Genomic DNA, 26394 nt, shown 5'->3' with positions numbered 1-26394 from the left:
TATTACTGCAGCAATCGCAAATCTACTGAGATGGTGGATAATTACCCCACAATGACTTCCTCTGCTTATTAAAAACCTATTCCGGGTCTAATCCTCTTTGATATTACACTTGAAGAGATGATAAAAACACATGACCACCGCCACCCCCCCTCGACTCCCACCTAAACCCCGTGTTAGAACATAGGGTGATCCACATGCGCATATCTGTTTCATATTTCTATAGCCAGTGGTTGCTACGGTAGCTTTGCGAACTTTCACATTTTCTTAATTTTCAACGGATTAAAAATATGATCCTGACAAATGATATGCAACTGCTTGAGAAAGTCAAGGTGAAAAGTAGCCTCGATACCAAAATCCTTACGCAGAACAGGAGGCATATATCATTCTGAAATGACCAATAGGATTAGACAAGTGCATGAGATCATAAAAGATTTGATATTTACAAACAGACAAAGAAGCAGCTCAGTAACTTTGACAAATCAAGTCAAATGTAATCATGTCTCTAAAGTCAAACGTTGGAGAATCATGATCACGCTCAAAGGTTATGTCATCCTCTCCTAAGCTTGAGACTGGATGGGAATGCTCGTAGCCTCGCTGAGAACAAAGCTTTGCGAGGATTTGTCAACAAAATGTATTCTAGCATCCACATAATCATCATCATCGTCATCATCATCATCATCATCATCAGAGAAGTCATGACACTGATGACTGACATCTGACACCGATATTATACCTCACATCATAAGAGAGCTGTCAACCCACACTTGACCAACGTGGGAGCTCAAAAATCACCAGATTAAAACGGCCTGACCCTGTATTGACCACGGTGAAATAACAACGCCACCTCTCACAGTTACATGAGGAAGCAAAATATCCAACAAACTGTCTCGCACAGCGATTTCCTATTGGAAAGAATGAGGTCAACACATTCAGTGGAAAGACCAAACTTTTAACACAGGTCAGGGTCACTCGGCGATGAGATGCTTTCACAGTGTGAGGACATGCTGCCCAAAGCCAGCACACATCCTTATATACACCGTTTTTCCCGGAACACGACGGCAGCATCTGATTTAAAAAAAAAAAAAAGATTAAATTACTTCATTTTTCTACCGCACATATTTATTTCATGATGCACTCGGTGTTCATGTTTCACTCAGCCCACCCAGAGCAAAATGAGAGTCCGTGATTCCTGACAGGCGCAGTGTCATAGGGCCATAGAGCCCGTGATTCAGAGGACTTACTGTATCCACCCATCAATCTTTCATCGGTTTCTTTACATGTCTCTCTGGTTGTCAGGCGGCATATTGGATGCTTCTCTGTAAGTCCCGCCGCCCGATGCTCTCACTCCGTGGAGGAGTGTCCGATCCGTCCACTTCCCGCCACTCCGCCGACAGGAAATGAGATGGTGTCATGATGAATGTGGTCGATGCCTATATTACGCTGATGATCTCAATGATGACCGTGGCTTTGCCGTTTCCCGGATGCTGAGCGTGATGATGATGTCTGATAATTGGGCATTATTGCAAATGAATTGCCGTTGAAAGAGAGGAGGTGGTATTTAATGGCACGACGGTCGATAGACATCGCGGCCAAGGTTCCGCGTTTTTGTTCGAAGAAGCGTGAACACGTGTTGTCTCAGTATCAATTGCAGATCAACACCTAAAACACAAACACATCCACATGCATTCACACTCACATACAGTATATGTGAACTCTCTGAAAAAAGTTTTACAAAAGTTTGTCACTGGGGAACTTAATTTAAAAATTGGCAACCAAATATGACTCACCCTTTGTCGCAACTAATTTTTGTACCAGCACAATTTACACCTTCATAGATCAAGCAAGCAGTGCTGCATCTAATGATTGCTCTTTTTTAATCAATTATTAGTTTACCAAATAATTTGGATGACTCATTCAGTAATTTCAAAGAAAAGTAAAAAAAATATATATCACAGTTTCTCAGAGCTCATGGTTTTGTCTTTAAATATCTATATTTGTCCAACCAACAGTCCAAAACCCAAAGGTATTTAGTTAACTATCACATAAAAGTTTAACAACTTTATTATAAATGACTATAAATAGAAAGAAAATACAAATAACATGTAATATATAGCACTTGAACATAACAAACTTAAAATGTATCAACATTAATGCACATCTAATCTGTATTATTTATTCTGTGAAATAAAAGTATTCATAATGGCGCATGTCAGCAAACATAAACGCTTATACTGATGCCAGGCCCGTATCGGTGGTATCGGCAAAACCAATAAATCAGTCAGGCTCTGCAATGAACACCAAACATTTGGGGAGTAAAATCAAATATACTGCAGAGGAGCTGTGTGATTTTGATAAATCTGTTCTGAATCTCTCACTGCATTGTTAAAACCTGTAACCCTGACCTAACCACACCTTAAGGGGCCATATAAATCATTTTTAGGAAGCGCTGACAAACTACAACCTACTTTGTTCTGTAAGTATATCAACCCGTTGGCCGGTTGTGTTCACTGGGGACAAGCCCAAACCACCACTGTGGTTCAAGTCATTACCCATCAGTCTGTTGTCTCGTCTCCACTGTGCTTTTTTGTTCAGGCTCTATTAAATGTAATCATACCCCAAATGAATTATTGCCCCCCCCCCCCGCAAGCTGCCAATAAAATCAGTTATTTCAAGTTAAAGGTGAGTGAGGAGATATTTCTGTCATGGTGCTCCTATGAAAAATGTGCTTCTCCCTTTCCATCTATTTCTGACCTCACACAACTACACCAGCCTGGCATAGTCAGACTAATTCTCAAATGGGTATCAGTCTGGGACCGAGTTCATGTTCGATTTCCAAGAGACTTTACCAACAGAGGCAGACCATAGAAACATAATCCTTGGATAGACCGAGAGAGCAACAAATCATCTGACAACTGTTGAGCGACGCAAATATCAACAGACTAGAGCACAGAGGAGATACCTGTGATGATGATTCCAAAATGTCCGTGAACAAGTGTTGCCATCTTTTTTGTGGAAATTTTGAAATATCGTGCACTTTTAGTCATCAGCGGCAGCCTCGGTTGTTCGTAAAAGTTGCTTCTCTCCGCGTCATGGTATAAACCCTGCCCACTGTCAGATAATGGGTCGTGATTGGACCGGGCAAAGTTTTCTGCCCAAAGGGAAATCACTTTCCAATGGAGCGGATCCAGACCGTATTCTGGCAGAGCAAACGAAATGAGCTCCCAGGCCACAGCTACACACTACTCACTCCGAGGTGTGGATCATGATCTTCATGCACCACCCTCTTCATTACGAGAAAAGAGTTTGAAGAAGATTTCTAATTTCATAAAAAAACATTGCCACCTAGTGCGGTACATTTATATGCCCCTTTGTTTTTTACACATGAGCACGATGCATTCGCAGCAGCACACTGTGATTCTACATGAGACAATAGAACACTGCGTTGATGTGATTAAAGCACACCCACATACACACACCCACAGGCACAGGGACAGATGCACACACAGGCCATGTGAGACCTTCCATCAATAAATCATATCCCGATTAGAATTCTATTTAGTGAGTCAATATGTGTGTGTGTGTGTGTGTGTGTGTGTGTGTGTGTGTGTGAACTTGCTCTCATAATGAATTCATAATGGACATACATGTGCAAACATATTAGCGCAAGCTCTTTTCTCTCCCTCGCCAGCAACTTGGTTCATTCCCCATTCTCGAGAGAAGGAGAGGAATTACTTTAATGACCACGCGGCCGAGGTCGTTGGAATTTGATGGAGGATCATGGTTTTTAAAAATGCATTGGCAGGATGAAAGTTTAAACAGCTGCAAGCTGTTGCCTGCCCTGCGGCCCTGGCCACCGTGACACCGTGGCTCGACCTTGTTCCGTGCAAATTGGCGGCAATCACATCAGGAGGTACAGCAGGTTTCATTCAGCCCATTATCCTTTAATCTTTCCTCATAATGATACGTACAAATCCTCACAGGCTGGACAGGTTTTCGATGACCTGACAAAGTGAAGCAGAAACTTTTTGAGCGCAGATCCTCTTAATGCCGCCGCTCGCCAGTAGAGGAACATCTCTGCCTTGTTCTTTGACTTCAACCACTGACTCAATTAACAAGAGGAGGAAGCCACCTTTTGTCTAATGTCAGCCTAAAAACCTTTCCCCAGAAACCAATTACTGGCAAGTGAGTCCGCCTAATTCGTCGGGACACGTCTGGCTGCGCAAAAACACGAGGAGACCGAGACAGACTTGTGATGAGGGATCGGAGGTTCGGGCCACAGTGAGATGAATTGTCTTTTTTTTTCTCCTCTCTCTCGCGCCGTTCCCATTTCTGTCACTACGTGTTGACCTTAAGGTATAAGCCAACAGGGGCCGGTGCCTGGTGCCGGCAGCTTTAGTATTCTGCAGACAACCCACTCATCCATCACATTTTTTAAGGTCAGCTTCTATTTCCATTCACTCTATCATGAGATACCCAGGCACATAATACGTATACGTTGATGCACACGCATGACCACGACAGACGAGCACGGTGCAGGTGTGAACGGACGCATGGGCACACAGATGCTCAAAAAAAGAAAAAGAAAACATTTGCACGGATATGCATTTACACCAAAATTAGCCTTTCTGCCTTTCTGTTTGTTATCGGTGTATCACGTTCAACATCATGAACACCCTATGAATCAGGACTAGTAGAACCTTGAAAGCAGCATGGCGGCTCGTGACTTTTACAGCCACGGTTGAAGGATGTTGCATACGAAGAAAAAATGTTGTTTCCATAGACAATAAATGCTCCTGGCAATTGTTGCTGCAAACATCCAGAACTTGTCACAGCGTCGGCGATCGGCGCTGGAGCCGATAAATACCTGCGTCAGCGCAGACTCAATTGACCTCGTGATGAATTCTGATTGTATCTTTTCACACTGAAGGCCAACGTTGTTGCTTTCAAAAGATGAAAAGTAAAAAGGAGAATATTCGTATCGCATACAGAATCTAGCATCTCCTCCTTTTTACTACCGACGAATGATTAAATGTTTCATCAAGCAGGAATGCTGTAATGAGATATTTTGATTAAAAAAAGGCATGATTCATCTATATCAAGTCAATATGAGTCTATCCATTAATGGTTATGGCTATAGGATGGAAGATGTTACAGGACATGTTACTTATGATGTCATCCTGACACCCTTTGTCTGGTGGCTTCACACCTAAAATTCATGTGACTAATGACTCTCAGGTCGTCCGGGTGACCTCGTGGTTTAAACGTGCCCTGGACGACTCTCATGTGGCATCACGGTGGTTAAATGGCTGGGACTCGCCACAAAACGGCACAAGTCATCAATCGTCTTGGGTGAGATCGAAGATTGTTTCCAATTCTACAACCGCACTCCTGGGGATGGTCTGATTTTGACTTCACAATGCATCACCAAGGTGAATGAGTTGGACCCAAAGATACATGAGTGAGTTACGTTTTGTTTGAGTCAGTTACGTATGAAAACAATCACAGCAGCTATCTAACTAAATTTAAATAAAATGTATAAAGTTAATGCCTCTGATATTCTCTTTTTTTCCCCCTGAAAATTAAGCACATTTACTGTAATGTTAACACAAATGTATAGTGTTTATCTTACAGTTATCATTTTACGGAGGCTCTCTGTTAATCATCTCTCCGTTAAAGGACTCAAAAATCAAGAAATCTCCGTAGAAAAGAAAATCTCAGTAATACCGCTGAAACTTAATGCAGGATATTTTGAAATGCCAATGGAAATGTAACTGGTATTGACTATCCATATTCTGAGATGAATGACTTTAGTTACAATTCAAACCCTTTGTGATTCAAATAAATTCAAACTGATTATTAGAAATAAAACAATAATTATTTTGATATCCACCAGTGCTCTATTATCTTGTCATTGTTCTTATTTTTCAGCTTTGATATTTATTTTTGGGGGGGCTTTGTTGTAAAAGTCAACCCAAAGTGCATTTCCTCCCACCCGAGTGAAAAACACCAGTAGAGATGGCAGAAATTTGTAATTATAAATTATTTTGCCTTTAATTTGTTGATTTTATCAAACTATGTTCAGGATTTGCAGCTGTTTGGATCCTCTTGTCTTGCGGTTATTACAGTAAAATCTGGATAAGCTACGGCCAACCCTACATTGAACTGGTGATGTTTCGATTCCAATGAATTCCAAATTAAATGAACCCAACAACAGAACCCATATACGCAAACTCTATACACTGCTGGGTTATACTGTCTGTTGGTGAATCTTTACACTGGTGCATCACAACATTGACACATTACTGTACAGGATGGACATTCGGAAGACTACAAAGATTGTTATTATACAGAAACTAATAGATGTGCACGTGAATACGACGGACATAAAAATTTGAACACTAATCTGTGTCGTTTTTGACTGTACACTATATTTGCTGCGGACCAGTTCCTTGTTTCTTCTTGATATTTACACGGAGGTGGCGATGGAAGTTTTTTTTTTTCTGCTTTGTCACAGTCTAACTTCGGAGACACCCACAGGATATGCAAACAAAATAAGATGCCAGGATTCTCTCTTTTGTTGGTTTGTTTGTTTCAGTCCCTGCAGTGTCCCTGGTGATGGGGCAGCATCCGTTGCAGCCAGCATGTGTATATGCAACAAGGCAAAGCAGCTGCTCACTGCAGGTCCACAGAGTGAAGGAGGCAATTAATAAACGGCTGCATGTCTGCATAAAGGGTTTCTCAAACGTATGTCATAGACGTGAGACGGACGTGTTTGTTTTGCTCTAATCGTTTAGAAAGAGATGTGAACTGCAACGCGTGCTGCTGCATGTGGACCAGTGAGAGGCAAGACTGTGAAAATATACAGTGTGGAGATGTTGCCTTGTTTAAAGCAAAGCAGGATACGCTCGTTTCATTAGCAACAAATCAACATGCTTGGAGGAGGATATGTGCAGATTAGTGGGAATATGCAGCAGGAGAGAGTGTGACACAGCGTCCGCATGCTCCATTAGAGAGCATTGTCCTCCTCCTAATGTCCGTGTAATAAAGCTGGGTATTGAAAGTGCCACTGTGTGTGTGTGTGTGTGTGTGTGTGTGTGTGTGTGTGTGTGTGTGTGTGACATAACAGGCGGTGCACACAACTGCCATCCATCACCCACATACTGTCAGCAGGGGAGCAAAAGAGTACAGAGTCCACACACACACACACACAATGTGTTGTGCTCAAGCTTGGCACATATTAGAGAAAGATACACAAACACTCAAGTTAGGAGGGGGAAAAAAAAGTTTTGATCATTTCTCAAGAAATTATGGAAATCATCCACGGTCTCAAACCTGTGATACATTGAAACCAAACTCCCAACTGTAAAGCCCTTAAGTTTTAATAATCGACCATCACTGGATTAGTAATGAAGTGGCATTTAGCTCGGTGAAGTAAGGCAAAAGGTTCTGTGCTTATTATAGTCAGCAGCTAGCGTTGACGTTCCATTACTATCCGATGATCATTCCCCTACTTTTAATTGGATACACCATGTCACCTTTTGCTCCCAATGGCTGGTAATTTCTTGCGATGTCTTTATTTTGGAGTTTGTTATTCCCTGTGCCAAAAAGTTTGCAACTGTGTCCACAGAAAAGAAGGACAGGTAGAGAGATATATAAATACATTAATGAATAGGTTAATGAATGAACGTACATGCCATCGTTTCCAAAACGTCTCCCACAGAGGAGCCATTGGTTGGTACCTCCCCGGCTCCAATTAGACTCACGAGTTGATTCTTTGTGGTGGTTGTGGTTGAATGTTGTTGTTTTCTAGGAAGCAGACAGGCATGAAAACATTAAAAAAGGTAAAAGTTTCCCTTCGCACTTTCACTCAGTGACAGGATGTAGTGTGTTTGGACTCATCCGGTGGGTGGTTGCTCGTGTAAAGTAAACGGGTGAAAAAATGCCGCTTAATTATATTCACATCACATGTCAGCGAGGGGGGAGACGTGGAGGTGAAAACATGCCAACTTGTGCTAGGATAACGAGGAAATGTCAGACTCTTGTGAAGTTCTTCCTAAAACGTTGTTACACAGTCGTCACGCAATCAGCTGTGTCTAAACTGTGAGATGTCGGTTGTGTGAATGATCTCACTGATGAGGGAGACTGACTACCTCTACCTCTGTGCCATATAGAATAACCTTTTCTTCTCTGAATCTATATTTCATAGCAGGTGTTCGAGGGAAAAAAGCAACATGAACTGTTGAGAAGAGTTGGGAGCTTGAGAGGTGAAAATTAATTGGCCACAAAATTTCATAATTTGGCTTTTCAAATTAATCATTTGTCCACGTGAAATTTTGCCACTTTATCTCGTTAAGGAATCTCATATAATATCAAACACAAAGCATATCCACACATCTCATGCTGCATCGCTGAAAACATACAAAACCTCACAATACTAAATAATGAATTCCGCAAATTACATATTAATGAACCTCGGAGGACCAATACACTTTTCGCTGACGCAAAGTGTTGGAAGGTCAATAGTAACCTCTCCACTGTCAACAAGTCAAACAACTTCTTGTTTCATCAGTGTTCATTTTCAAATCCATCAGTCCGAAATCGCTTTACCAATATCCATGCGGTGCATCAATTTACCCTCCACAAGCATACCAGCATATGTTTAATACAGTATAATCAATTTTCATTCAGTATACACAGAGTAAATAAAGCCGTAAAGGCTTCTGTTATGACAACAAATGGTCTTTTTAAATATGAAATATGATTTGGACTTTATGTTGATCGTTAAAAAACCACCGTGCCACATTTCAAGAGCAGTAAAAACCACGGGTCTTCTTTAAATGCACCTTGTTGCACTTGAAGGTGAACGGAGGGAGGATGCGACTGGCCGCTCTGACACCTGTCAGAATCGTCTGTCTGACTTTTGGCCTTGCCGCGGCACCAGTCTCGTTTTAAATGAGCTCATTTGTGGCTACCTACGTCACGGGGCCGTGGCAGGGCATCGGAGCGCACCGTTTTTTTCCCCGGCCAGCCTTTATCGAGACGCAAAACCACGGTAGCTGTTCCGAGGCTCAACTTTAAATACTTTTTAATCCTTAACACATTTGCATTTGACAAGGTCACTGCTGCTGCTGAGGATGGATTTCAGGGTGTTTTTGTGAAAAATATTCCGAAAACCTTTAATTAAAAAGAAAAAAACTTTGCTTTTGAATTACATTTGCACCCCCAAAAATATCAAGACATAATTATCCTCCGACCACTGATCGTGGGCCCTTCGTGCAATGGTAATCAGTAGCCATGACAACAGTCTTTTGTAGCGTCCATTCCAGCACTGCATCGGGGTGGAGTCATGACCGACGACAGGCTCTCTCGTGCTTTTTCTCTCTCGATCACTGTTTCTGTGGCGTGTGATGCCTCTGCCCTTCCCCGGGCTCTTCCCCAACCTCTCTCGCCTCCAGCAAATCATCTCATCACTGAAGCTGGCTAAACTCAGGCCGGGGGGGAGCCTGAAATGAGAGCCGCCACGCCAGGCACAATACCACAAGCCACTGGCCACGGTCATTGTTTCCTGGTGTTTCTTTAGAAATATCTGGGATATGTGATCGAGCCTGCAGCCCAGGCTAGAGAGGCACTGTGCTTGGTGCTTAGGGATGAGCTACAGTGTTTGGAATGAAATGCAGCACACTGAAGGCAAATGTTGGGAGTATTTAATAGTTTTCCAAAACAGTGTGCTCTTTAATCTTTAATGAAGGATAGCGTAAGTGCTTATCAGCTGCCCTCTTGTTGCACTCTATATGTTGAGCAATATTTAGCAATGAAATACAACACTATAACACCTTATAGTATACATAAATGCAGCAGCTGTTGTTTCTTTCTATAGGAAGAGCAAATAGAGAAGGAGAAATAGTATCTCTGGATATTTAACCTGAATCTACGTCTCAGACCTTTGTTACATTCTAAAATATGTTTTTCCTCTGCTTTCAGGTGGACCGACATAAGCGCAGACGTAAGGGGCCCTTTATAGCGAGTGAGTTGTGATTTGTAGAAGGTCAAGCTTTCTTGCCTTTCAGGGAGGCTTTTGTCCGCAATTTCAATAGCAAAGTATTGACTTGACAACATGTCGCCCTCCATTCAGATGGAGACATGGATCATTTCTTTCCTGGGGGCTCTAAGTAGCCCTGGCCAAATGACAAGCAACGGCTTGTCTTATGAATAAATGCCAGTATGGTGCAAGGGAGAATTTTCAATCACTTTATTTCCATTGCACAACACACACACACACACACACACGCACACACACATTGCACAAAAGGCAAGGAAACAGTCTTGCATTGGGAATTGATCCGATTGCTGTGATTTGTCATAACGCCACGACTGACATTTCATCATCCAATAGGGACCATAAAGTCGGAGGGAAGCAGCCTTGTGGAATCTAATTAAAAAAAACAAATACCGCATCCGTAATGTCTGCTAGAGCACACAGATTCAGATTGTTTGGTTGTTGTGAATCACATGAAGCCGCAAAAAGGAAAACATACTGGTCATATTGCACTGTGCAAATATGGTATCTGTTACCTGTATTATATTCTTGATTTGAGGAACAATGGTGAAACTGACATGATTGACTGATTGATTAATTGATGGACAGAAACCAGGTGGCGCGAATGGCGCAAATTAAGTAACTTTTTTGATTTGAACTATTTCAACTCGAGCAAAATATTTGCCAGATTCTCTCGACGTCACTGTCGACCTCGTTCGAGAGAGAAGGGGCAGGTATTTGACGGGTTGTGACAAACTCGCTTTGTGTTTAAAGTCAATAAAGTCAAAGTAATAAGTAGAGACACTGTAAACCCTCCTGTGTGTCTGTGCAGTATGTGTGTGTGTGTGACACCTCCACAGCAGATTTCTCCTTTTGGATGAGCACCCACGTCTTTTTCTTCGTGTTCTATCACTTTGTGTTTGGTGTGGGAACTTGACTCTTCACAGTGACAGCGTAGCCATGATCAGCGTGCGATTCGCAGAAGACGCACACTTGACACCTCTGACACAAACAAAGAACAATGATCGCTGTTCTGTTACGAAGCGAGGGCAACTTGTACCTTAGTTAATCTCCATGTTTGCCAGCTCAACGCTGCAGATATGAGTTTTTGACCATTGGCTATCTTAACCCTTGACACAGTCTAATAAGAAAGCGGAGGAGAGTTTCACAGAGAGGATGAGGTAAAAAATGTACAAAAACTTATTGCTCCTTATTTGGCTCCAGTCAAGAGAGTGGACTCGCCTCTGTGTGCGTTCACTATTAAACTAGCACATATTGGCATTTTGAGGCTGGTAATTCAATGACTGTCAGCATCTGTCGGTGAGTGTTAAAGAAACAAAGAAGACCAGGCTACAGCCCCCGTGGCCTCTTATTCCTTTGGCTAACACTAACCCCTACTCAGTGTTAGTAGAGTGCAGAGAGGTGGCCGACTAATCCAGCTGACCATAATGCTTTCAACCAGCCCGCTCTCTCTCTCTTTCTCTCTCTTCCTCTCCACTCATTTTCCTCCTTTCCCTCTCTTAACTCGGGCTCCTTCCCTCCTGCCATCACTCCCACTTAAACCTGGGACGCAGGGGGCCTGACCGAACGGATTGATTTCCAGTAAGGCGGTGTCTGGAGCGCATTCTGGAGCTTTCCAGACGCGCTCATCCTCCTTTATTGCACTCTAATCTCAAGGGGCGGCCGTGTCTGCTCCTTAGGCTTTGCTGTATAAGCACACACACACACACACCAAATACATAAGAGCATACATACAGACACACATACTCAGCCACGTGGAGCCAACAGTACAGTAATATCAGTATTTGGCTCATCCCTCCATAGGCTCCTGCTTAATAGCTAAGCATTGTTATTGCCTTCTTTGTCTTAATGAATTTTATTGGCCTTTCACAGCTGAGCCAGTCTTATAGAAAAATAAATAGGCATTTCATTTATAGCAATGAATGATACCTATCAGTATTAGTGCTCCAGTACGAGAGGCTCATGCGCTGGTTTCACAGATTGGGCAACCAGAGTGTGAGAGAAAGTTCAAGCTCCCTTGGCCCATGCTCTGTAACCATGAACCCTCACCCCTTCGTCCCCCCGGGTAACTCTGCCCAACAGCTGCCGAGGGAGAGACCAACTCCTTGTGGGGAAAATCCCTCGCCCTCACCTGGTGCAGGCACACAACCAGTCATGCCCAATTAATGCCGGGGTCAAAGTTTTAATACACTAGCCGGCCATAGTTGCTATTCAGCCCCGTAGGCTGAGATCAGGACCTGGGATAATGAGATTTCTTTGCACATGGTGATTACACTGAGCGGCCGACCAGAAACAAAACTGATCAGGATAGCAGGATGTGCCCACTGATGGGGCCCGTTGCGTGGATCGACCCAAACACTCTATTCTTAGCCATGTTCTGCCTGCCATGTCCTCCAGGGTTAGGATTAGGGGAGTATCGCAGAAGTCTTGAGGTTTTTCCATACACAGAAAGGGAGGGCTTCAACTAACCCTTGTTTGTCTTTATTCAATTATCCGTCGATTACAATTAAGGTAGTAGCAAATGACACTTATTTTCTCAGTGGATTTTAATCAAATAAATGTACTTAAACCTAAAATAATACATTACAATATATTACAACATGCCCTTTATACCAATTGTAAGTCCATTGCCATTGTTTGACGTCTGAAAACAATTTTTCTGAGTTGTCTTTCCAAGCTATGGGGGAAACTTTCCCTGACTGCTCTAACACTTTTTTTTTAGCTATGTAACGTGAACAAGTTTCAGTTTCCCAAAAGAAGATTTCCTCACAGTCAGTCCCAGGCTTTCAGACAGTACATCTCTAACCATGTTGAGTCACCTGACCTGAATACTGTGCGCTGACTTTGCTAAAATTTACTAGCATTGCACTGTCCCTGGCCCTGCGATAGGCTGGCGACATGTCCAGGGTGTACCCCGCCTCTCGCCCAATGTCAGCTGGGATTGGCTCCAGCCCCCCCCCCCGCGACCCTTAAGTGGATTAAGCGGTAGACGATGGATGGATGGATGGATGCACTGTCGCTGAAATGCCAAACTAATTTGTGAGTCAACTTTAGTTGATTTTGCCCGGTCGCCCTCCGAGCGCTCGTTCGCTGGGACGTGATGTTCACTAAGGAGACAAATCTTTTAATACCTCAAGAGCCCGTCTAATAGAGAGCCTGTTGGAAATTGATTGCAATTCTCCAAATGGGCAGTTGCGAGATTAAATTGCCATCTAAATGCGGACCAGGAGGATTGCCGTGTTTGACAGCCAAATGTTAATTTGGGCTAATGCAGTGCCTGCTAACTAGTCTTGGTGGCGTTAATAACTAGTCCATGCTCACACAGAAACCGGGTCTGGTGAAACCAGCCCATAAACCGAAAAAACTAAAGAACATTGGCAATTGGCAAAATTCCAGCCCTCGACACAACCCTGAAGTTTCGAGAGTGGAAGTTCTTTCTATATTAGAAATTCTCCGACAGCTCTTTTAACGTGGGGCTGCCAACTCTCATGCACTGACACAACGACACACATGGATTTTCTCACACATCAGTGGACAGATTCCAAACTGATAACGCTGCGGTGAGAAAAAAGAGGGCTAAGACAATACACAGGGCCGACAAGACACAGCAGCACCGAGATATTCAGACCAACGGGGGAAAATATTGTAATTTATTCACAAGCATGCTGCACAGAGTTGTAGTCAGCAGCGTCTCTCGCACCATGCGCACGCAGGCAGGTAGGAGAATGAGTTACTATGGTTACAGGGATGCTTTAGGTCTACGAAACTTTGTCAGGATTTGCAGTAACAAGTTTTTAGGTTAGTATGCGATTGTAAAATCATGTAATTGTACCTCAATACTGAAATGTAGAAGATGATTTTACTTATTTAGATTCTCTACATGGTTGCAAATGTACTCTAAATTAGTTTTCTGTGCACATAAGACAAAGTCTGAAAAAATCTGGCTTTCCAGACCCCTAACGTCACAGTTTGTGTGGCTTTAACTGACATGCGTACATGCGTACATGCGTACGCACATACCGCTCGAAATTCTTGCAAAATTTAAATATGTTGTGTTTTGTAATTTTATTTCTACAATAAATACAATTTATTACTTTTTTGTAAGATGATTCTGGGCTCAACATTGTGATGACTCTCGTCCATCAGCCCAACGCTCATCAACACTTCAATAATCAAACAAAACCTCTTTGTGTGCAATTTTCATCTACAAAACCTACACCTGCTGGACACTGAATGAAGTCCAAAGAAAAAAAGGAGGCAAATTTTTACTTTGTTGTCAGGATTCCAGCCACATTGCGAGGAGCCTCTCCTCCGATGTTGTTGTGTCTGGTCCTGTGCACCACCGTTGAATGAAAGCACAGGCAATGTGACACGGGCTGATGGGGTGGCGGTCCCCAGCAGCTCAATAATGATGAGATAGATGTATGACAGCCACTCACAGGAGAGTGTCAGCCTATTTGTCTTTCTGTCTCCGCTGAAAGATGGATGACCCTTCAACCCCCGCGTCGGTGGAAATATTCACACTGCTGCCATGTCATGAGAAGCCAATCATCATCCCTCAGTGTCACGCCGGTGACACTTCAAGACATCACGCCTTGTTTAAACTGAATTAGTGAGCTGTTTTTTGACGTTTGCCACGTTCTTTAACCGCTTTGTGAGTTTCTGGGATCCTATGGAAAGTGATTTGATAAATTGTGGCGATAAATTGAAAAAAACTAAACCCATTGTGAGTTGTGATTATTACCTATTTACTAATTGACTATCATTAAATCTGTCAATTAATATCTTTTTTTTGACATGCTTTTCATTTTTCTAAAATGCTTCTGTGCCTGCTGTGTCTTGAAACGAAGATTGATGAGAGCAGTAGGCATGAAGCAAACTCATAAAACCAAACAATGAGCTGAAAGCTGCCAAAACACTTCCTACCTCTCCATATATCACATAACAGTGTAGTCATTTGGCCAATTGTTGTTGTTGTTGTTGTTTTTGTTGCAATAACATGATCACCACTAGGTTGTGCCATTTGATCTAGTGTTGATATAAGTGCAGATTTGAAAGAGACACTGCGCTTAATTAATACCGACATTTGAAATTAGCAGCCGGAGTCACTGTTTAACTGACGCTGATCCGCGTATATACCTTAAAAACACCTGATCTGGCAAAGAGAGCGCGCAATCCCAACCTTCCCACGCATCAGTGGAGAAAACAATGAAAGTCAGAAATGACTCGGTCAACACTTCTGAAGCTTCTGCTAGCGGCAGATGTTAACTTCTGCCAGAAGAAACTCTGAAGTGTAGAATAATTATGATGATAATGATAACTACTGAAATCAGTAGCCGTCAAGTCTTGTGAATGTCCTTTTTCTAATGAATTTCCAAATTTAGTGGACGGACAAGCAAAGAAGAAGAATTAACTGACATGTTAAATTAACATGTAATTCCTATAATAGAAGAACAACCGTTACAAATAAAAGTTTGCATGGGAACTTTGAATTAACCAGCCTTTGAATTTTGCTTCATAAAATCGTCTGTTTATTGGTAATTACTGAACAAGAATATTTAGAGCCATCCACACCCACACACACCCACACACACCAGCACACGTCTCTGGGGAGAGGGGTCAGTCACAGATGGCACACAGTAGACGAGGGCAGGGCAGGCCGGAAGATTGGAGGAAATAATTATCTCCATACATTTCAGCTCCTCATTTCCCTCGGGGGAATGCATCACCGATGTTCCCAGCCACCATTTCCCTGGATCACATCAGCTGTGCAGCCCTTCCACAGCAGGTAATCTCGCTCAAATGAAACCCAGTCTCATTTGAAGACAATCCCACTCCTCAACTTTTTCACATGATGTGCAGCTTTTGTCACTACAAGCCCCAGAACTGTGAGTCGGCCGTGTGATCGACTTCAAGGACTTGCGGCACGCTGTTTGGTTCAGACTCCTTTGGTGCATTTCACTCCTGATGACTCCCACTGTTACCTTGGTTACAGCAGGTGGTGCTACGGGGAGTTCACGGAAGGTGCGAATTGAGTTTATTGATAATGAGAAAATATGTATGGGTGGATGGGTTTTTCTTGTCAGATCTCCGGAGGTTTGACATGCCATCACGGCATCCGGCACATCGTATGCCTTACACTTACACCGTCAGTCATTATCTCCAATGCATTAACTACAATTCAACATTAACGGTGTGAAACATTTCCTGATTTACTGAAGAAATTCTTCTTTCTATTTCTTTTCCCTCCTGGTCAGAATTAAATCCTCATGAATTTTTTTTATTTTTAAAGCCTCCATCCAATTTGCGTTTCAGAAGGATGAGCAGTGACACCCAATACTTTTCGCACCAAGGTCGTTAAAAGTCCCTTCAAATTCACAATACAATTGATCATGCACAACACCATCACCTCACACTAATCCTTGCAAAGACCTATGCAATTTTCTTTACAGTATATTTTCACGTAAAAAACTGCTAATTATTCATGTTATATGGGTATGGATTATGTGCATGAGGTTTATCCCTGATATGTGTCCATGGTCAAAGTAACTTCTCTTTTTAATTTCATGTAAATAAATCTTATTAATGAATTAATTGTGCCTCCTTCCGTCTTAAACTGACTTTCTTGTGGTTGAAAGGATTTATGTCTGGTTTTTCCTCATTTTTTACAGCTTGCAAGATTTATACATCTGACAGTATGTTGATGACATCATTCTTATTTCCAGCCACTTTGTAGCATTTTTCTTTTAAGTTAATCCGTTAAATTTAAAAGAAATTTTAACGAAACAACAAACAACAAACTGTCCCAATCTATCACACACACTGAGACTAAAATCTTGATTTCATCACAAAAAGAAAAAGGCATGCAGCGGTCCACTCCAACGCCAGGTAACGCTAACCTCCATGCTGTGGTTTGAGTTTTGCTATGCTTTGTTGTGTTTGGTTTAACGTCGTTTTGAGGATCCACTGGAGCTACTCAGCCATCCCCACGTGACAGCTTGATGGATGTTGTTTTACGACTAAATGGGATATGCTTTACAGTCTGTCTGGTGTGTCACTGCATGTGGAACAGGACCTGGAGTCCAGGCTCAAACAGCACACAGTGGACCCTCGGTTATACAGATGCGGCTTATAAAAACAAATTAGCAATTACCTTATTATTTTTACATTTTTATTGTTGATTTTGTACATGACTTCATATCTTATCACCTCAAAGGGACTTTTGATGAGTGCGAGGCAGAGCAATAAGCCTTTTTACAAGCGAATTTATCAAGCTGTGATGGTCAACGTGCTACGGAATAATTGACCATCATATTAAGCACCACTTACAGCCAATGTGTAACAAACAGTTGTGTAATCAGTGTAATCAAGTATGACCCTCATGTGACAGAGTAGACTTGGCTGTGATTGGCTATGATGTAGGTGTAAGTAATTTCTCATAATCAATTTCACCTTTTGGGATCTTCAGGGGGCAGCTACAAGAACTAATAACTTTGAAAAGTTGATTGCAAAACAAACATTTAGACGATAAAAATGTGTTGCACGCATCTCTCGCTCTCTCTCCCTCACACACACATTCACACACACACACACACACACACACACAAACACAAACGAGCCTGTCCTCAAACTCTTGCAACGAACGATGTCATGTTTGAAACAGCGTGTTTTGAAATAAGCGTGCTGATTCCCTGCCATGTCACCCTTACCCTAACCATAACCCTTAGCTTTACAAGCCCATCAACTATGGGTTTGAAGCTCCGAGGCATCTTTTTTTTACCACATACGACAGAGTTCGTTGTGCGAGTTGGAGGACTTGTTGCACAAACACAATGATCATTGGCAGCACCGGGGAAAAATCCGACCCTTGTCGGAAGAATCGTTAAAACGTCCATTAACTACATTTTTTACCGTCCTTTGCAGGCGGGCATTTTTCAGCATAAGCGCAGCAGATGCCGCTTTCCCTGTGCACGTCCACTTAACGATCACACAGTTCTCGGCAGCAGGCCGACCTCGACTTAACACCGGCCCTGCTCTGTAAGAGTGTAGAGCTCCGATGCTGATCATTATTATCAAAAAATCCTTATCATTACCAGAGCAATGGACAAAACAGTCAGCTGTAGCTTCTGATCTTTACTTTTCAATGATGTTTTTTTCCAATTCACCATAATTAACAAGGAAGTGAAATACGTGAATAATGCCACCACACGATGACTCTCTGCAGCAGCACCAATCGACAAATTCAATTTCCTGTGGGAGACCATGAAATGGTGAAAACGTGAGACAATGAAATCAAAGGTTTTCTTTTCGGTAACATTAATTTGTAGCAGCTTGAGATTGTTTGATGGGTGGTACGATGGAGCCACCGTCTGTCTTAACGCCTGCACCTCCAGTGTTGCACAGAAGCTAATTGACTCGTGGGGGAATCTTGGACATGTCTCCAGGCTGAATGTTGAAAATCCTGGTAACAGCAGGTGACAAGACATTCATCAGCCTGCAGCCAACGTCGTCTCATTTCTAAAGCATGATAGATTTTTTTTTTCCTTCCTACCATTTTCTTTCTTACTCTCTGCAAAGATAAATAGATAAATGTCAACTAAAGAACACAATCTCCCACCCGAGTGTTTGATCAAAGGCTAAAAAGGCTAAGGCAATTCAATAAAAGATTTTGCCACATCTGGAGTCTTGCCAGCTGTAGTCTTGCCAGATTTTTTTGTGTTAAAATGCAATCGCTCCGAGTGTGAGTCAGAGGTATTGCTGTTATAGTTGGTCCAACAGCTAGTTCCCCATTCACATCTCCACGGCTCATATGGCTAAATCAACCCCACTGGAAGATATGAAGCTGTTGCTGCCAGGCACTTCTGGCAGAGTGAAAAGACACCATTGATCAGGAACACAAGAGAAAATTCATTTTGCATTAACATTTACCAGCCTTATTGAATGGATCGTCACTCGTCAGAAGGAAGGCAAACAAAAATAATTGCCGTGGATGGTCTAATAAAGTTTCGAAAAGTAAAGCTTGAATCTGCTTTCCCACTCTGGGGAAATATTCTCTCATTACACCGGGTGTGGGGGAGGAGGGGAGCAGCAATAAGCTAGATTTCATCCGCGGCTCGGGAGAAAATGAAATCTTCCGATGACAGTAGAGCATGTAAGGTTTTCATCTGGCTCCACCCATGGAGGAAAATTAAGCGAAAATTACTATGGCATGGGATTCCTTTCTTTCTTTCACTCGGTCTGTAAGTGATTGTTTCCTTCACAGAAGATGAAATTAATGTTGATATTCTGTCTCACAGACTTAGGTCTTCAATAAGCTATTATTTTCATTTATTAATAATGATATTATTTTGCTGATTATTATCTTGATTGATCTAAAGCTAAGTTTGGTCTTATAAAAAAGTCAAATCTAGTCATTGAAGGAACCGTGAGCAAAAAGGCCAAATACATACTTGCTATTTTCAAGCTTATCAAATCTGAGGATGAGCTGCTTTTCTCCATTTATCCCATTGTCAATGGAATAACTGATTGATAGTGGAAAAAAAGGCAGATTAATCCATAATAAATATGAATAGAAGCCCAGTTTAATTCAATTATATTTCCTGAAATCTTTCCTTTGTCATATACTAATCTGAGTATCTTTGGCATCACCCTGGGGTGGGAGGAAGTATTAACAGCTGTTTTTGTTTGTTCATTTGTTGTTAAATTTTATACACAAAAACTTTGGAGTATTGATCAATAAGCTTTTTTGCAACTTCTATTTATCCTAGTTATAAACATGCATCTCATTGGTTGAGTGGTAAGTGCTACTCAACCACAGTGGTTGAGTAGCACTTACTGTATCTCAATAATATCATTGAAATGCTTCTTTTCGGCAAAACAGATTCATGGACTTGAAGCTTCACTGTGGTTTCCTCGTGGACCAGTTATGGGAAATAGATAATTGATTTGGGTTTGAAAAAAACCTGGAGGAAAAATTGATTTCATACACAACAAATTTCAAATTGAGATTAATATTTTTCCTCCTTTTCAACTCCCTCTTCTCATTTGATACCAATTAGCATATTTTTATTCTTTCACGTACGCAGATCAAACCAATCTGAGGCATCATCACATGGCTTCCACGGGCCCCAACGTATCCAACTGATCTAACTGGTAAGCTTTATCTATCTTTTTTCAACGTATTTTGCATATCAATATAGGCGTCCTCAAATTGAAATCCCTTTCTATTTTAGGAGATTGCTTTTTGATGGCTTCTCATTACGGGAACGTTTGCTATGGGTCAAATGAAAATGTCATCACAGGCCCAGCAAAGGCTGTTCAGGCTACTCCTCTCCCGACAGACAAACGTCCCTTTCCCAGTTTAACCTCCTTCGCCTGGGAGATGATGAATCACGGGGCTCGGCGGAAAGAGGGCGCATGCTGGCGGGAGGGTGAATGAGCGTCTGACAAGGTGCCAGTCGGCCTGCTTGTGACAACCTTACACTTTCCTATGGTGTTACTCACATGCCATAATCACTGTACGTCAGAGAGATATGCTCAGGTTTGTTGTCTCAAATTTTCTTTTAAAAAAGAAGTGAAATGACACAAAGCATAATTTGTTGGAATCAACTCAATCGAATATAATTAATGCAGCTATATAAACTGTAATGATTAAATGTTCATACCTCTACAGAACTTATAGTTCCACAAAGGCTATAGTCCTTTGTGCAGGTGCACAAGACATTTGTCGTCATGGTAACAATAATAAATATGTGGTTATGAATAAAACAATGGACAACAACCAGTTGTCCTCCTGCGTCAAAGTCCTGTGTTTTGTTAACACATCCACTCCCCTTATTCTCCTTGGAATGCAAACGTTGTTGCTCTATACTACGTCACCTTTGCTCCACCTTGGCGCCCATTACATTTACTACAGTCGCTAGACGTCGCCAGCAATAAAACGTTACTATGGGTTGTAATAAACGACATTTGGCCTTTTTCTCTAACGTGAGTTCACTAAACTATTTAATTAAATGTGTTTTAAAGCCACGTATTTGCGTACTTCTCAGCATGCACTGCTTAACAGTTAAAACTTAAATGAGTCCCTTCTTTCTTTTAATTTGAAGAAAACGTTTCACATGATGAAAACATTCTGAATGTATTTTATGAGTCATCATTGTTTATTTTCACAGCTATAAAAACAATACTAACCTTGATATGGGTGAGTGTCTATATCTGCCCCGACATACATTGATTGACAAGACGACTAATTTAGACGTAACTAACTTGGACATTCATACCGTTTGTATTTTTCATTAAAAACTAAAAGCTCCATAAACTCTCCGTGGCATCAAGTGGACAACATGGGCGGAAAACACTTTTCTTATGTTCAAGGCAGAACCTAGGGGTCATGTTATTAGTAATGTTATTGTGATTTTTGACTCATCCATGATGTGTTTTTTTCACGTTAAGATGCTGACTCCATCATGATTCTTTTACCCATTGCTTAGTCTACACCTCAATTTTCAGCCCGATTTTCCACTCGCCGACAAAAGCCCCGGTTCGCCATTTTATCGGCAGTCACCAATCGCCAAGTGTGAAACCTTAAAAGACGAGATTTGAGAGGCTTGCCGACAGGTTACCTCCTTCAACCAGATCTCTCTCAGGCTAAATATCTACACGAATTGGGGACAACTACAGCCAATCAAAGCACAGCACTGCAGCGCAGTCGGGGGTTTGTTCTGGTGAAAGATCGTGTAGTGTGTGACCCCCCTGTCGCCATCACTCCAAAGACTCCCGATCACAAGACAGCAAGCGCGTCGTGTAGCGCGTACTGCTACAGCGATCCGACGACCTTTAAAGTTGTGCAGTCTACAACTTAAAGGTAATGTCAAGAAATACAATTTTAATTATCTATGTATTATCTTCTTACCGACATAAATAAATCTTACTCACACTGTTTACTTGAACCTTGAGCTTTTTAAGACGGATTTTTAGAGACAAGATAAAATAATAGTTAGTTGCAGCCTCGATAAAAAGAAAAAATTGTATGTTTGTGATTTTGCTGATCTGTCAAAGTTTGTTCCTGTGCACTCACTTTACCTCTTATCTGCTTCTCTCCAGTGGAACGATGCTCTTATAAACTGCCTCCGCTCTCTGTGGCATTGAGCCTCCTGAATGGGCTTAACTCGTTGAATGGGGAGACAAAACACCGTGAGCTGGACTCACTCCTTCTCAATAGACCCCTGAACACAAAAATCAGCTTTTCATGTCTCTTGAGCTTCACATAAGCTGCGTCGGAGTCGAGGTTTGAAATAGTTCAGCGATTTCACCTGTGTCTCCATGGTAACGCTTTTGCTATTACCTCAACATACACAACTCCCGCCCCGCTCAATGCCACGTCGATATTCTGTGCAATACAATAGGGACATTCTAAAGCCAAATGCTGCGTTCAGACAAAAAAAAATTATATAAAGTTTGCGTATTCACTTGTTGAATCATAGCTTTTCCCGTGTTTGTTTAATGATGAGCAGGAGGTGGAAAGCAACGGTGTTGAATCGTGGTGCTGGACAGCCTGATCTGCCGCTCTAAGAGTTTCAAGCTGCAAAGAGAAAGTCAAGCTGTAACAAGCAACCTGTGGCGTCGCTGTGATGATAAACTGAAAATGAGACGGAGAGGCGAGGGCAGGAGTGTAGGAGGGACATTTTTAAATTGTGAGGACATTTTGGCCAGTCCTCACAACTTCAAAGGGCTGTTTGAGGGATTAGACTTGTTTTTAGGGGTCGGGTTACAATTAGGCATAGATTAGGGTTGGGATTAGGTATTTAGTTGTGATGGTTAAAGTTTGTTTAAGGGGCTGGGGAATGCATTATGTCAATAAGTTTTCTCACAAGTATAGAACTTGTCTGTGTGTTTGTGTGTGTGTGTGTGTGTGTGTGTGTGTGTGTGTGTGCAGGGGTAGGTGGAATTAAAAGAGGAAGTATGCAGTTGTTCCGACCACTGATTAATTAAATCAAGGTCCTCTCATAATTATATTGTTCATCTTCTCGTCTGTGTCTGTGTCTGTGCGTGTGTGTGTGTGTGTGTGTGTGTGTGTGTGTGTTCGTGTCGTATTTCTGGAGCTGAGGTTAGCCGGCCGCCGTGGTGCTAGCGTGCTAATGCAGGGGGAGGCATTAACCCCACTCTATAGATGACCGCTTGGCGATCATCCATCCCCTGAGACCGGTGGCATGCTTCTGTCTGCCTGCCAATCTTATTTCTCGGATAGCTTGTACACTTATTTCATTTTGGCCTGTTTCACAGCCCTGTATTGATTTTTATAACATCATGTCGGTGCGAGGATGAAGGGCCCTCTTTCGAAAATAAGCTTGTTGAGTTTGTCGCTCTGCTGCTGTTGCATTACTTCAATAAAACAAAATCCCTTTGTGATCATGTAATTTGGGGATCTAAATACATTATTAATTAAATCGGTCATAGTTTTCAATATTGGAGAGTAGAGAATAAACTCTCTTTATCCTTCAGTTTCTTTTTGCATTACTCCAACCGTGCCAATATCTTCTTCGTCTATGCTTTCAAATGTCTTTTTCTCTATTTGTACAACTTCTCTCTTCCTCAGCTTCTTATTTCCCCGGTTGCTTTTCATACCTACAAAGTGTGCTTGCTTTGTCTGGCTTTGTGTGTCGAAAAACCAGCGGATATGAGACAGCGGGCTGGGTAACGGAGACGCCGCTGTCTGTATGTGAGTCCCTGTGGTACATTAGCCGTCCCTTACCATGTATTATTGATTCGCCCTCTCTAATCACTGTCTCCAGTGTTCCAGATGAGCCTTTACTGCCAGCAACGCCTGCACTCCAAGGAGTTTATTGCAGCCAGAGTCCTGGCTAAAGCACAGCTCTGAAATATACTTCAGGAGCAGCAGCAGCAGCAGCAGCAGCAGCATCAACAACAACAACAAGAACAACAGGTGGACTATCCTTAACTCATGTCCCCGTGACACTTAATATTAAAAGGGAAATTCAATTCACTAATGGGTCCTGTTAACTTTGCACTTGCCACCTCCGCTGTTGAGATTTGAAGTGTACTTAAAAATATTGAGGTGAGAGCTTTTTCAAAAAACTTGAATTCCACATGAATCAATATGAGTCACTCTGGATTAGCAACTCTACCAAACTGCAAACGGATCTAATCGATAGTCGATATTGCACCAACCTACACCTTCAACCATGCACCTATTGGACGGACCAGCTATCAAATCACATTGTATCCATGCTCCGACGTATACGGTGCTTTATCGTCTATTTTACTGTAAATGAGACTGCAATTTCCAAAATGAACATCAAGCTGAATTCAAGAAGACGTGTAATTAGCGATTGAGATCATAAACTGATCATTCCAGAGAATACAGGCTTAAGGCACTTTGCATTAGTGTCATTTTCTGGACGAGGTGACTCCGTTTACATACAGTCTATGATTTTAATCAGAGTATAATCAGAGCATTGTTCAGAGGACACAAATACCTTTTTAAAAAAAGCTCCTAAGTTGCTCAGTGAAGGAGTTAAACCTCTGGAGGTTCCGGCTCTTTGCCTGAAAGTGCTTTTCACAGGCTTTTTAGCCAACTCCCTGTGTTTGCTGTTAGCCCACCGTCAGAACTCAAAATGAATCATGACAGCGACCATTTACACTCACGGTGAAGCTGTTTATTTCTAATGTAACATTGTGTTCTATATTGTTCTGTATGTGTTTTCCTGAGGGGGAATTGCAAACAAGCTAAAGACTATAAATGCCGTTATGTGACATGCCTTTATTAAACATTAATATTACGTTTTACTAGCTGTAATGATGTCACGAGCGCTACATGACGGCCATGAGTGCTATTCTTTGACTGTGCCTCTGACAGGGATAAAACAGATGTAGACAGGGCGGTGGGATGAAGCCCAGATTTTCTCTGCCCTTTCAACTATTCCATCAGTGCTTGTTCTGTGATTCTGAGAGACAGATTCCACACAGCGGGAAATCAATTACATTCCTACTAATATGGATTAGAGATGGCTGGTGATCTGCATTTTTTCCCTCCTTTGCTTCTTTCCGCCCAGCGTCTTGCAGAAAGACCAGAGAATTCTTCTTAGTTTTTTGAAAGAAGAAACTCCTTTTTGTGTGAATCTCTGCTGGGTGCTTTTTCTCACAGAGTGAAACGCTGCACTCAATGGGGGGCTTGTACTGCATGTGGGAGGAAGTGGGACCCTGAGGGAATATCAGTTTATTTTATTTATTGTATATGTAAGGGGAGAGGGGATTCAAAAAGTGGGCCAATTAGATTGCAGCATCACAGGACCCTTTTGAAGTCACACTGACATCATTGCCTCCAGGCCCACCCACCATGCCCTCAGCACATTTACATCACTCTGAGTCACACTGCACCAACGAAGCTGTGGATCAATAGTGTGGTGTCAGGAAGAATGACAAACTTGTATCCAGGGCTATCCCAGACCACGCCGGCGGTAAACAGGGTGGGCTCGGCCCACCCAATTGTGCGTCATGTCCAGCTAATGGAAAACACAGAAAATACAAATGCTCTCTAACTGATATGGTATGCAGCCTACAGGCCAGGTCCAGGCATGAACACACAAAGCACAGACGCAGACCCCACTGCACAGTGTCTGTCGGAGGATGACGAAGGTGTATGGTACGCCAAAATCCCCCTGGTTATAGCGATGGAAAGCGTTACGTAAATGCTGTCGGGCTATCAAGCATTAAATAACTTGGGAGGTTGACTCATAATACATCTGTTTCTGCGTAATGGGTTACGTTCTGCTTTTCACAATACTATAGCCACTATAGTCCAAGACACACAGTGGACAATGAGAGCGTGATGGGTAAGCAAGCCTCATATCTAACTGGCAGCATGGAAACTGAAAGAGTTTACACTTTACTAAAATTTGAGGTGAAATCAAACTTGAGGAAAAAAAATTGGAAAGCTGCTCCCTGTTCCGACAAGCGCTGTGGCACTGAAGACAAAGTTCAGGGTTACGGCTCTCTTCACACTTTTGGACAAAGGCACAGATGGAGAAGTGTTTTGGTCCCTTTGAACGACAAAAGACAAATCTGAAAGGTTACATCACTCGTACACGATTCAGTGCAATCCTTGACTTAATAAGGTGACAATGCAGGCATGCATCTGACAAAAGAATGAATAGAGAGATAAGGACGTGGAGAAAAAAAAATCAAATTAAAAGGTGGAAAATTAAAAGGATGAAAGGGTTGAGATTGACTGAAGGGCTTCTATGGTTGATGAAAACACCTTGAGAAGCAAAAGGCAGCACAGTTTCCATGTGAGAGGAGGAGGAGAGCGTCACCGCTCC

Source organism: Scophthalmus maximus, chromosome 5 (genome assembly GCF_022379125.1).
Source record: "Scophthalmus maximus strain ysfricsl-2021 chromosome 5, ASM2237912v1, whole genome shotgun sequence".
NCBI classification, from domain to species: Eukaryota; Metazoa; Chordata; class Actinopteri; order Pleuronectiformes; family Scophthalmidae; genus Scophthalmus; species Scophthalmus maximus.
This window is presented reverse-complemented; position numbering follows the sequence as displayed.